Below are 14,105 nucleotides of genomic sequence, written 5' to 3'. Positions count from 1 at the left end.
CTAAATGCTATTGAAAGCTGATAACAGATACATATTGTGGAATTCTAGAATGTAACTCAAAATAGTTTAGCTCCACCTAAAAGCCTATGAAATGGTTGAGTCAAGAATAGATTCCAAAGGACCTCTGTTAGTTTTATCAGCATGACTCAGTCCTTATGTAAGCAAGAAGTATCAAAACATACATGTGTCTGACAGAGCTATTTGTGCAGAGCTTCTATGGCACCCAGTTGTAATAAACTGGTTTCAGGACCAGTTCACTGGCACCAGATAAACTAAGACCAAGATCATGAAGAAAACTGGAGAGACGGCCATCGCCACCCTGCTACTTCACCCACCGCCTCTGCCACCACCCCTGGTCACTGTAGCCCAGCCGGCTACCTCACCTGCAGCATCCTTACAGCTGCCAGCCAGGCAGGAGAGGACCAGCCAGTAGCTGCAGAGAGCAGCAGACTGGCCCCCTTCCCTGATGGGGACCTGCCCCTGAATGAGCAGGAGAAGGAGCTTCAGCAGCAGCTCAAGTGCCTCCCCTGAGCAGTAGAAGAGCAGGAAATGCTGCAGCCTTGATGGTGGAGCCAAGGACAAGTTCAGCTTCATCGGCCTCTTGCAGAACAACCTGCGGATCCACCACAAAAGTCATGGTAAAACTCCCAAAGATGCAGCCTAAGGTCATGCCACACGTCCTATGCCAGCAGCTTTCATGATTTATTATTTTGAAGTAAAAATTATCTGTAAGTGAGGAGTGGGTTATAGCCTTCTCATACCTATCGCCTTATTTGTATCCTACCATGAGTTTACAGACACTGGGAGTAGTAGATGCCAGTTCTGGGCAACATCCATTTGCGTTTGCTATAGAAGACTATATGCAGGAATAGAGAACCAAAATACAGGCACACTTAGACTGATTTCTTATTGGAGACAGAGGAGAATGGCAGACCATGAAAGAAAAAAAAAATGTTTCATTTTATTTAGTTCATCACAGGTACTGTGCCACAGCAGAAGCATTTACTACAACTACAAGACCACATTGTAATAGAAACTAAATTAGCTTCAATTAACAAAGAATTTAGAAATTGGTATTAGCATGAAGAATGGGAGGAACCAATGAAATAACACAACAGTTATATCCAAGTTTACTTGAAAGAAATCATAATTTCCTATTCATATTAAAGGTTAAGAAATGTATAGAAATGGTGAATGGTACTGATAGTGAAATAAGGTGTTTAGGAGGTTGGAGTCCAAAGCTTCAAGGCAGTTAATCTTTTAGTCTTTGACCATTTAGTAGGCCAAGCATGAGTCCCAACCATAGAATCAGGCAATGGAAATATCACACATTTTTCTAGTTTTGAAAGTTGTAGTAATGGAGTAATATCAAATACAGCACATCAGTCTTATTGCCATAATAAACACCAGTCAGCCAGTTTAAATGCCCTAGAAATGAATAGTATATATGTGTCAATAGCTTCACCAGCTATGATGTAGACATGGAAACTGATCACTATTCCAGTGGAAAGGGATAGGCTTCATCCAGTGGTTTCCTAAATGGCAACTCTAAGCATGACTGTGGAATTGAAGAGTGTGAGGCTGAAAGGGAAGTTGATTTAGGTCACCTGAGGCAACAGCTTTGTGAAGGAAGTCAACCAGCCATTGAAAAAATGATCTACTTTCAAAGGGAATTACAAGCTATGAGTGAACAATTAAGGAAAGAATGTGGCAATAAAATTGCAAATTAAAAAAAAAAAAACGTTAAAAGCTGCATTCAGTTCCCTTGTTTATTCAGATCCCTGGTACAATCCAGTTGGAAACCAACTTGACACAATACAGAGAGAATCTGTGTGCTCAGCTCTGAACAGTGCAATACTAGACCAGACTCACAATCTGTCAAAGCAACCTCCACTTGCCTTAGCAATGATACAAGTAACACAATATCTAGGACTGATGATCAGGAATCAGAACCTGTGCATTTGTCACAGTGGAAGACTATCATCTTCATTAGCCATGCATTTAAGAGCTTAGACTTATATTGTGGCACAAAGTCAACATGGAAGCAGATCAGCTTTACCGATTTGAAATTTAGATTTTAAAAAATTATGTAGTTGGGGCAGGTCTTTGTCACTTTACATTCCTAGTTTACAGCATGATGCAAATGATTTTCTAATTTAGGGGAAATTATTTTCCATCTTTAACTTCTAAGTTGTCAAAGAGTTAAAATATTGCTGAATTTCAGATATTCAAATTTGATCATTAAAAATACTGTCAAACAGTTGTCTAAAAAAAAACATCAAATCCTGCTTCTTTAAGATGTGGGGGGTAGAGTCAGGGGAAGGAACTATTTGTATTGTGTTAGTATGTGGGTGAAGTAAACTTCAAATTGGGAAACTTTTCAACAACTACCTCTATTTCCCCCATCCGCTGCCCCAATTATCAGCTGTCATTCAGCATAATTTGCAAAGTGCATAAACACATGATAGTTTGGATTATTAGTGTTGATTGAAGAAATAATTTTAATGTGTATTGTAAAACTTGAAATACTCAGGAGCTTAATGAATATGTTTATTGCTACTTAGAATTCCAACCTGTTAGTCCCAGTAGTTTTAACGTGGTCTTTTTCAATTTTGTTTCAAGTTTAACTACAGACCACTTCTGTTGTAGACGCACAAGTTTAACTGTTGTATTACATGTCAACAGTGTGGTTATGACCTTTATTTATATAAAAAATATTTAGTTAATTTACAGTGTCTTAATTTAATCTCTGCACACCTTCCATTTTAAGTGCTTAAATGAGTACTACATTGCAATAGAAATGTAGTAATATAATTAACAGCAATTAAAAATTTACTTCTATAGATTAAAAAGAAACCAGTAGAGACTATGCAAGACATCATTGTAAGCTGTAAAACTTTAGTATTTAGTGAATACTTAATAAGAAACTCTTTAGTAGCTACATTTCTGAATGCGAAAGTAGAGAGAATTCTTGTCCCTTCAGATGAAATCCCCATACTATAAATGCAGGTCTTAAATATCATAGAGAATTCAACTAATGTAAGGCACTGCAACCAGACAATTATAACACATGGAATAATCTACATATAAAATTGATTCATGAAAATTTAACAATATTTTTAATAGATGTCACCATCCCATATACTTGTAATAATCCCAAATGTGTGGAATGAAAAGGTTTCATTCTGGCTGAGGATGAGAGGCACCTATCATCCCTGATGTCCTATTTGCTGTTGATTTTTTTTAACCAAAGATTCTTTCAATAAGTTTTCATAGGTGAACATACATTCTAATAATTTTTTTAAACTACAAAAAACATTTATTTAGTCTCACCTGAGCAATAATCTGTAGAACACTGAATGTAAAGGAATAATAGTGTAGCAATGTATTGTTTCTATCTGATTTCTACTTCCTGTTCTATTTAGGACTATTTCTGCCTAAAATCTATCAGAAACAAAGAAAAGAATGAGAAAATGGCACTAACAAAAATCATGATTTAGATTAGTCCATACTTCCACATAAACTTCTCAATGCTACTTTTTGCCCTTCATACATTTCATCTTCATTCCTCTGTTTATATAACTGAGATCCATAAACAGATTTTAAAGTTTCTTGATGCCAATGGCTATCTCATTTTGTCTTTCTATACTCAGCACCTAGTACAGAACATTGCACATAGTAAGCACTAATGTTTATTGAATTGAATTAAGTGAAATCAATTTGAATTTGACTGAATTGAGAAAATTCAAGAATTCTCAATTATAGAGAAAGTGTGATTTGATGTATGTCTGAAGACCAGTTAGGATTGAATAAGGGAAGAGGGATATGCTAGGTTGAAGTAATAGTGAGTAAACATATAGCATTGGAGTGGTATTTGCAAGGGGTAATTGGAAGATGGATTTCTTGTTTGTGAAGGGGCCACAAAGAGATAATAATGGGAAAAGTAGCCTGGAACCAGATCCTGCATAGCTATGAATTCTAGAATAAAGACTTTGAGCATACTTACCCATCTTTCTCTATATTTGACTTCTGAATGGTCACACTAGAAATGAAATGAATTAAAGAAAACTATCTGTGTGTGTGTGTGTACATGTTGGAAAAACAGGTGTTCTGGTGACAAAAAAAGGAAAGAAATAGCTAAAAATATTGGTAGACAAAATTCTGTCAAACTAATGTCAGTTCTCAGCTATCAGCAGCCAAAAGGAGGAAGCAATATGAAATAGCTGTGAGATACAACTTTCATCTCTACAAGCAGCATATTGTTACCATCTATTTTTCCATTTCTTCTACCTATAGAAAAAGAAGGAAACATTATATTGCTAGAATGTTCATGGGGCAAGGAATTTAATGTGACATAATTATGTTGTTTCATTTCTCCTCACTATAAATATTTCTTGTGCTTCCACTGTCTAATTTTAGTGAATAATCTGAATCTAATACAATCATTCATTTATAACTAAGAATCTTATATGTCTTGGGGTCATGCTTATAAAATCCATTGATTATTAAACATTACTTTAAATGTCTTCTATTGAAGTCTCACTCCTGTGATGACTCATAGTGCAGAAATAAACTTGGATTCTTGAAAAGCATCTCCATAGGCCCTAAGTTCTAGAAAATACTATATGACAGGTTTCTATGTGATATCTTTTCAAATACTTGAAGGCAACTAACAAACCCATAAGTCTTCTCTTCACCAATTCTCTTCTCTTATCCTTAATATGCTTTCGATTTTAAAGATCTTGCCACCATGATGCAGCAGTAATTATACCTTAGAACTACAATCATTACCAGAGACTATTTTACCCTGCAGTATCCCTCTACTATGTCACCTTTAATCCCTCATTGGTGATTTTTTTTTCCTGGGTCTCCATTTGGGGCAGGGAGCCAGAAGGGCCATGCTTATTTCCCCTTATGGATCTAAGAACTTCACAATTATCCCCTCTGCAAGTACCTCTGTTTTCCACACATACTCCCTCTTTCTAGCTTTTTAAAAAATATATTGTTTTCCCCCGTTAGAATATAAGCTCCTTGGCAGAGGCAGGCCCGGAAGGCGCGGCCCACAGATGCAGAGGCAGGCCCAGAAGGCACCTGATCAACTTGGAGGGCAAGGCATCCCACCAACCACAAGGGCCACTAAAGGGATGGGACTAGAAAGAGCAAGGCAAGAACCAAATGCAGGGGCTCCTGTCCTGGACAGCAAATATTCCTGGGGCTACCACTTCATAGCCCAGAGATTAAAAAAAAAAAAAAAAAGAGCCCATATCAGGACCTCCAAAGAGCAGGATGACAGAGTGAACCTCCCTGCTCCAACCCACCCCCTCTGACCCTGAAAACATAGTAACTATTGCCCCAGGACAAAACCCTCTACAGTAAAGGCTTGGGATCCCTAGAGGAAGGGCATGGCTAGGGCCCTGACTCAAAATGGGTAGAAAGCAGACTACAAAGACAAAGACTCTGGAGTCCTACTATCCTCAGAGGGAGGAAGCAAACTCAGAGGGAGACAATGAGGACCCCACACCCACAGCTGAAACATCAACAGGGAATGGGTCCCAAGCACAGAAAACTCTCCTAGATGAGATCAAAAGGAACTTTGAAAACCGAATGAGATAGAAGACAAAATGAATAATTCTCTCAAAACCAAAATTACATAATTAGAAAAACATTATAATGAAGAAAACATCTCTCTAAAAAGAAAAGTGTTATGATATGGAAAAGGAGCTCCAAAAATTAACCAAGGGAAATGATTTGCTAAAAACTAGAAGCAACCAAATTGAAACAAATAACTCTATGAGGAACCAAGAATTAATCAAACAAAACAACAAGAATGGAAACTTAGAAAAAGAGGTAAAATACCTCAAAGAAAAAATAACTGAAAACAGATCCAGGAGAGATAATCTGAGAATCATAGGCCTGCCAGAAAATCATTTTGAAAAAATGAGCCTGGACAACATTCTCCAAGAGCTCTTTAAGGAAAACTGCCCTTGAGATACTAGAACCAGAGGGTAAAATAGAAATCAAGAGAATCCACTGGACACCTCCTGAAAGAGATCCCAAACTGAAAAGTCCTCAAAATGTTGTGGCCAAACTCCAGAACTACCAGGTAAAAGAGAAAATACTTAAAGTGGCCAGAAAGAAACAATTCAAATATCAAGGGTGCACAGTGATGATCGCACAGGATTTGGCAGCCTCTACAATAAAAGATCAGAGGCAGTGGAATACAATTTTCCAGAAGGCAAAAGAGCTTGGGTTACAACCAAGGATCACCTACCCAGTGAGACCGCTCGTGGCTGGGTCGAGCTAATATAATGAAAATGACAATTTTACCTAAGTTAAATTATATATTTAGTGCCATACCAATTAATTTACCAAAAAAACTACTTTATAGAGCTAGAAAAAATAGTAACAAAATTCATTTGGAAGAATAAATGGTCCAGAATATCAAGGGAATTAATGAAAAGAAATGCTAGGGAAGGTGGACTAGCTATACCAGATTTCAATCTGTATTATAAAATAGCAGTCATCACAACTACTTGGTACTGGCTGAGGAATAGAGGAGTAGATAAATGGAATAGATTAGGCACATGAGATTCAGAAGTCAATGACTATAGTAATCTATTGTTTGATAAACCCCAAGAGCCTAGTCTGTGGGATAAGAACTCACCATTTGACAAAAACTGCTGGGAAAAGTGGAATATAGTATGGAAGAAACTGGGCATAGACCATTATCTAACACCATACACCAAAATCAAGTCTAAATGTTTGCATGATCTAGGTATAAAAGTTGATACTGTAAGCAGTCTTGGAAAACAAGGAATAATTTGCATGTCAGATTTGTGGAGAGGGAAAGACTTTATGACTAAAAAAGAATTAGAGAACATTATAAAATGTATAATTTTGACTACATTAAATTGAAAAGCTTCTGTACAAACAAAGCCAATGTAACCAAGATTAAGAGGGAGGTGGGAAATTGGGAATGAATCTTTACAACCTATGTCTCTGATAAAGGACTCATTTCTAAAATATACAGAGAATTGAGTCAAATTTATAAGAATACAAGTCATTCCCCAATTGATAAATGGTCAAAGGATATGAACAGGCAATTTTCAGAGAAAGTAATTAAAGATGTCTATAAGCACAAGAAGAAATGCTCTAAATCACTATTGATTAGAGAAATGCAAATCAAAACAACTCTGAGGTACCACATCTTGCCAGTCAGTTTGGCTAAGATGACAAAACAGGAAAATGACAAATGCTGGAGAGGATGTGGGCAAATTGGAACACTAATGCATTGCTGGTGGAGTTGTGTACTGATCCAGCCTTTCTGGAGAACAATCTGGAATTATGCCCAAAGGGCTATAAATAATTTCATACCCTTTGATTCAGCAATACCACTTCTAGGGTTGTATCCCAAAGAAATCATAGAAGTGGGAAAAAGACCCATATGTACAAAAATATTTATTTTTATGCTCTTTTTGTGGTTGCAAAGAATTGGAAAGTAAGGGGGTGCCCATCAATTGGGGAATGGCTGAACAAGTTGTGGTATATGCATGTTATGGAATACTATTGTGCTATAAGAAACGAGGAGCAGATGGACTTCATATTTACTTGGAAAGGCCTATACGAACTGATGCTGAGTGAGAAGAGTAGAACCAAGAGAAATTTGTACACAATTACAGACACAATGTATGTGTGATGACCAACTTAGATAGACTGGACTCTTCTCAGCAATGCAATGATATAAGTCAACCCCAAAAGACTCATGATGGAGAGAAATTTGTACATCCAGAGAAAAAATTAGAAAGAACTGAGTTTACATCCAGATGGAAGCAAAATACCTGATCTTTTTCATTTTCTTGTTTGGTTTTATGTCCTCTGTACCATTTTCCATTCCATCTGATACAATCCTTCTTCATAAACTGACTAATGTATAATGTGAAAGTATTTGCAGATCCTATACTTGACTATATGCCGCCATGGGGGCGGGGAGGGAGAGGAGAAGGAGGGGGACAAAATGTGAAACTCAAGGAATTGTGGAATTGAATCCTGTAAACTAAAAGTAAACAAATAAATTTAAAAACAATTTAAGGGGCGGCCAGGTAGCACAGCGAGTAAGAGCTCCGGCTCCAGTGTTGAGAAGACCTGGAGATCGAATCCCGGGCTCAGACACTTAGCACCCACCCAGAAACACCTGGCCGTGTAACCTTGAGCAAGTTACTTAACCCCAATTGCTTTAAAAAAAATTAAAAAAAAAAGAATATAAGCTCCTTGAGGGAAGGGACTCTTTGCTTGATTTGTATACCCAGAGCTCAGCAATGTGCTTGGTAAATAGCAAGTACTTCCCTGGCAAATTATAAGCACTTACTGAAAGTTTTTTTGTCTACTTACTTCCAATCTGAATATCCCAAATCCCTTCACATAAATCTCATATGACATAGTTTTACATTCTTGGTCACCATCTTGATCATTATTCCATACCAAGAATGATGGAGACTTGCCGCCTATGTGGAGAGGTGGTGAAGATTTATGCTAATGGATGAGAAGAGCTGTTCTCTTTTACCCTCTCTTAGGGAACAAGACAAGGAAAGACAATTTTCCCACAAAGAAGATGTGTGAAGAATGGAGATTTCTCTCACAATTCATACCCACCAGAAATAATTAAGCTAGAAACTTTTTCAGGGGCACCATAACTAGAAGTCAAGTGGATAAAGATGGGTTGCAGACATGGCATGATAGTAGGGAAATCTGTTGATTGTATACCTGGACTTGAATATTTACATAAGTATTCAACTCTGGGGGTGGCCAGGTAGCACAGCAAGTAAGAGCACTGGCCCCAGTGTTGGGATAACCTGGGATGACCTGGGGATCGAATCCTGGCTCAGACACTTAGCACCCACCCAGAAACACCTGGCCGTGTAACCTTGAGCAAGTTACTTAACCCCAATTGCTTAGGGGAGGCCAGGTGGATCAGCAAGTAAGAGCACCGGCCCCAGAGTCAGGATGACCTGGGGATCGAATCCGGGCTCAGATACTTAGCACCACACCCAGAAATAACTGGCTGTGTAACCTTGAGCAAGTTAACCCCAATTGCTTAAAAAAAAAGTATTCAACTCTGGGCCTATTAATCAGGGGCCCCTAGCTATAGAAAAATACTGATCCAATGCCCTCACTACTAGAGTCATAAGTTTCATGTCATAAGTTTGAGTCTGATAGTAGGAAAGGAAGATGAAGAAGAGAAGTGAAAAAGCACTATACTTGTTTTTTAATGTGTTTCTTGTGATTTTTGTTACTTTAATTTTCACGTCTGTCCTTATTAGATGTTTACTGTTTCAATATTGTTTCTGAAAACTTAGGCCTGAATTAATTTAGGATATTCCAGATTTTCTCCATGGAACTCCAAAAAGCATGGGAGGAAAGGAGCTTTGATAAATAAATTGATATTAAAAGTCCTCCCACATGAAACCTGAGTCCCCCTTGAACTAGCAGGGGGAAACTAACAAGCTAAGTTTATTTATTTGTCTGCATGGTGTAACTAACAATGTGAATGTAGGATCCTACATGGCAAAGGTTTTTTTTATTTTTGTTTTTGTATTGCTAGCACATCATACCAGGTCTCCCACATAGTAGGTACTTAATGAGTGTTTATTGATTTGGATTGAAAAGCATGAACAAAAACAACTTATATCAATCTTTTAGAATCAATAAACATAAGTTTCATGTTGTAGCCCAAGGTAATCCAAATTATTCTGAAAGACATTTTAAAAAAAATCTTTAAAGCCTGATATTCCTGGGGGTTAGTAGTAGGGCGAGGAAGGGTAAGTTGGCCAAAAAGTAAAAGTCAAGCTACAAAAGCATCAAGCGGCAAGAGATGACAAAATTAAAATGGCAAAGCTATTTATTGGTATGGCTGCTGTCAACTATATCAACAACATTCCATTTTCCACTTGAAAATTCTGGCAAATGTGAAAGATTGGGGAGGCAGCATGAAGAAGGGAAAGGGAAGGAATGAGCATTTATTAAGCTCCTGAAATGTGCCAGACACTATAATAAGTGCTTTACAAATATCTCATTTGATCCTCACCTGTCAGGTAGGTATTATCATGGCCCCCAGTTTACAGTTGTGTAAATTCAGAGAGGCAGCAGTTAAGTGACTTACCCAGAGCCACACAGCTAGTAATGAGTTATATTTGAATTCAGTTCTTCCTGATACCAGGCCTGGCTTTCTATCTATCATGCCACTTAGATTCTTCTAAGGAGGTAGAAGTTTCACCAGGCTTGGAGATATACACCAGGTAGTACAATTTATTTGCTAGATCTCTTCTAGCATCTGCCAAAGAAGACAGGAGCCACCACCACCAACAGCAGCAGCAGCAGCAGCAGCATCTAACAACTCACATTTCTATAACACTTTAAGGATTACAAAGTATTTTCCACAAAAGTATTATAAAAAGAATTCAGTACATGTATTATCTCCATTTTTTATAGAAGAACAAATTGAGGCTTAGAAATGTTGAATGATTTCTTTATGTCCTCTCAGCTAGTAAGTGTGAAATCAGGGATTCAAACACAAATCTCCTGAGTCCAAGTACTCTTTTCACTATGCCATGGTGATTCTGCTTTTATGTGAATAGATAACACAGAAGTGTAAGAATAGAAATCTCCAGAAACACTAATTTGCTGATGTTTGACGGACATTCATCAATTGAGGGACATATAATGCCAACTGAAATTGGTAGGAACTAATTTTAGTTTGATTTAAGAAGAAATAAGAATGGTTATGTGATTGCTGTATCAGTTTACTGCCTGTTCAAATGAAGATATTTATATTCTGCAGGGTGTAGAAATGACAACAACTGAGATTTTAGAATGTCCTTAATTACTTAATAGACTAGCTTCAAAGACTTTGCTAAACATAGACATATTCATTTTAGAAGCTAAATGATTATATGCTTTTACCTCCTCTTCAAGAGTACAAGGGAATATTCAAAAATGTAATGTGATCTAATTATGTGTTCATATATCCCCTAGTGTGGAAACACATTAGATTAATAGGCTCCAAGGCATAGAGCTTTAGAGCTGAAAGGAGCCTTAGAGATCATCATTCTAGCCCAATATGTTCATTTACCTGATCATATTCTATTTGAAATGCCATTCTTTCCTACCTCTTCAAATCAATCTTTTTGTGTTCTCCCAAAGCACTTCAATACAATTTAACAAATATGTATTAAGCATTCACTACATACAAGCAGAGGCATGCTGGTAAATATTTAATAATCAGCTCTCTGAAAACTCACAATCTACTTTTAAGTTTAATTTGCATTAGTAACATTTTCTGCATCATTTTCTTAAGTCTTGGCAAAAAAAAAAACAAAAACAAACACAAGCTATGATTTGTGGCATTTGCTAATTTCCAATGCCTCACACCAAAAAAATTAACAATTGGTTATCTAACATCTATACAACCTAACTCCAGAACACCTCTATATACAAGGAATGGTAGGAGATACAGGAGAACAAAGGCTTGATATGATACAGTTCGTACCTTCAAGGACTTTTTGTACCATTTTGGTGGCAATAGATATATTTACCCACAGGGTATGGAGGGAAGGTGAAAGAACGGAGAATTGGATATCAAGCTCCCTTGAAGAGGGAGAAAACACTTTTACTTGAAGAGTTAAGAGAAGGCTTCAGTAAGAGAGTGACACCAAACTTACCACTAAAGGACGGGGGAAAAAAAAGAACTCTTGACTGTAGAGATGAGTAAGGCATTTATTTCAGCTATATGGGAAAATCTAGCCTGTATGAATAACATGAGGCAGGGAATTGAATATCAAAGTCAAGAAAAAGTAGTCCAGTGTGACTGATAATAAAGTTGATATCATTATCACCACTACCACCACCAACATCATGATCATTATTTTATTGAAAGTGTCTTATCTCTCTAATGGAATTGCAGGTTCCTTAAGGATGTAGATGTTATGGTCAGAAAAAGAAACTGTTCAAGCTCTAGGTTTTCCACTCCCTAACCTGTGAGATTCCATTTTTCTATGTCTAACATAGGGACAATAATACTTTGATTATCAAACTCCTAAGAGCATTATGGAAATTAAAGATAAAAGAAGTACTTGTTTGGTGGATTATAGTGGGAATTCCTTTTATGCATGGTTTGAACTAGATAGATGTGTCACCCAAATCTCAAATTCTATGATCCTTTGATTCTGACATACTTGAAAGTCTTTTATTATAATCAATAGAATTGAGGGAAGAGTCAAGATGTCAGAGTAAAAGGAAGACTATAGCTAAACTACAGCCCACAACTCTTCCAAAATGATCTATAAAATATAATTGACTGAATCCTGATGGAAAAATCCAGAAAGCATGACAGTAAGTCCTTTAATCCAAATTAGCATAGGGAGGGATAGGAGAGGTCTACAGACACTGGGGACAAGATCAGGACAGAAACATATGGGGCATGGCATTCCAGCATGCAGGGAGAGTCTTTACAGCAGTATGAAAGGAAGTCCCAAACCTATATTGGGATACAAGCAGCCTCACACTGTGTACTACCCCAGAAATAGTGTCAACTAACAGCTTTGTTTCCCACTACCCGGACTCTGGTTGTAGTTCCAGGGCACAAAGAGAAGGGGACCTATGCACAGTATAGGGATGCCCTGGGGAGTGAGAGTACAGAGAAAGGAGGAAATTCAAAAGCCAGCAGCACCAGCAATGGTGTGACCCAGACATTTGTCTTAAAGCAGGGTCTTACTTTCAGCATCTAGCGAAGCCTGGAAAGGAATAATCAAGGTGGAAAACACAGATCAAAGAGGAGTCTAGATTTTACCACTTTAACAATTGTCGTTTTCAACTGGCTGATAGGGTAGAGTCTAGCAGCAGTCTACTCTTGCAGAAACCTAACTCAAACCAAGAGCTTACAGAGCTTAGATCTGGGAGTTAAAAATCAGACTTTGCCCTAGATAAAACCCCTTGGGGAACACTGAAAGATTGCATATCTCCAGCCTGTTCCTGATATCCTAGAAAAATACAACACACAATGCCACAAATATACCCAAAGCAGCAACAAGACCAACCCATACCTTCCCTCCAGAAGTGTCACGGAGCCCAGTCTTAACAACAAATATGAAGTCTGGAAGTAGGAGGGAAGAATGGACAAATAAAAAAAGAGCCATATGATAGCCATACTTAAAAAATAAAATTGCAGTAGAAGAGAATCACTCCAAAACATCTATAAGTAATGGTTTAGAAACCAACCAAACAAACAAACCAAACACAGTTTGGACACAGACTCAGCTAGAATTCCTAGAAGAGTAGAAACAAGAGTTTAAAATGAGTTTAAAAAAATAATTAAATGGAATGAGAATTCTTGAGAGAAAAAATGGGAAAGAAATAATATGAAAGAAAGAATTGGAAAGAAAATTAACAACTTGGCGTATGAGTTATAAAACTTTGACCAAGCAAAAAACTCCCTGAAAATTCAAATGGACCAAAAAGAAGTCAATGACTTCATAAGGCAACAAGAAATATAAAAACAATGTCAAAAGGATGAAAAAAAATGGAAGAAAACTGAAATATCTCATAGCAAAACAAATGACCTGGAAAGTAGATAAAGAAGAAAAAAATATGAGACAAGGCCTATGAGTAGTTCCACTATGGCTTGATAATCTTAAGAAAAGAATGGAAAATAAGGAGAAGAGAAAAACACTGAGGGGGCATATGGTAGAGAAGGGAAAGGAAGATTAGGAAAATGATCTCATATAATTAGGTTGCACAAGTACAGATCTATAAAAACAAGGAGGAGGTGTGTGGGGGAGGCAGTTTATACTTGAGCTTTCCTCTTATTGAAACTGGTCAAAAAATGGAAGAATACAGAGAGAGAGAGACAGAGACAGAGAGAGAGAGAGAGAGAGAGAGAGAGAGAGAGAGAGAGAGAGAGAGAGAGAGAGAGAGAGAGAGACAGAGAGACAGAGAGACAGAGACAGAGAGAGACAGAGAGAGACAGAGAGACAGAGAGAGAGAGACAGAGAGAGACAGAGAGAACAAAAATTATTTTCATTCCAAAGTAAAACAGAAAGGAATGAAAGAAAGGA

The 14,105-nt window shown here is 37.4% G+C and overlaps 1 pseudogene; it reads left to right on the top strand.

Moving 5' to 3' along the window:
* The first annotated feature begins 286 nt into the window (after positions 1-286).
* LOC138147662 (ran-binding protein 9 pseudogene) lies at positions 287-1,993 on the top strand (annotated as a pseudogene).
* Positions 1,994-14,105: the final 12,112 nt, after the last annotated feature.

The sequence above is a fragment of the Petaurus breviceps genome, unplaced genomic scaffold (assembly GCF_028583685.1).
Source record: "Petaurus breviceps papuanus isolate PSGF00001 unplaced genomic scaffold, PetGlider_PUasm1.0 90804, whole genome shotgun sequence".
NCBI lineage: Eukaryota > Metazoa > Chordata > Mammalia > Diprotodontia > Petauridae > Petaurus > Petaurus breviceps.
This window is presented reverse-complemented; position numbering and strand designations above follow the sequence as displayed.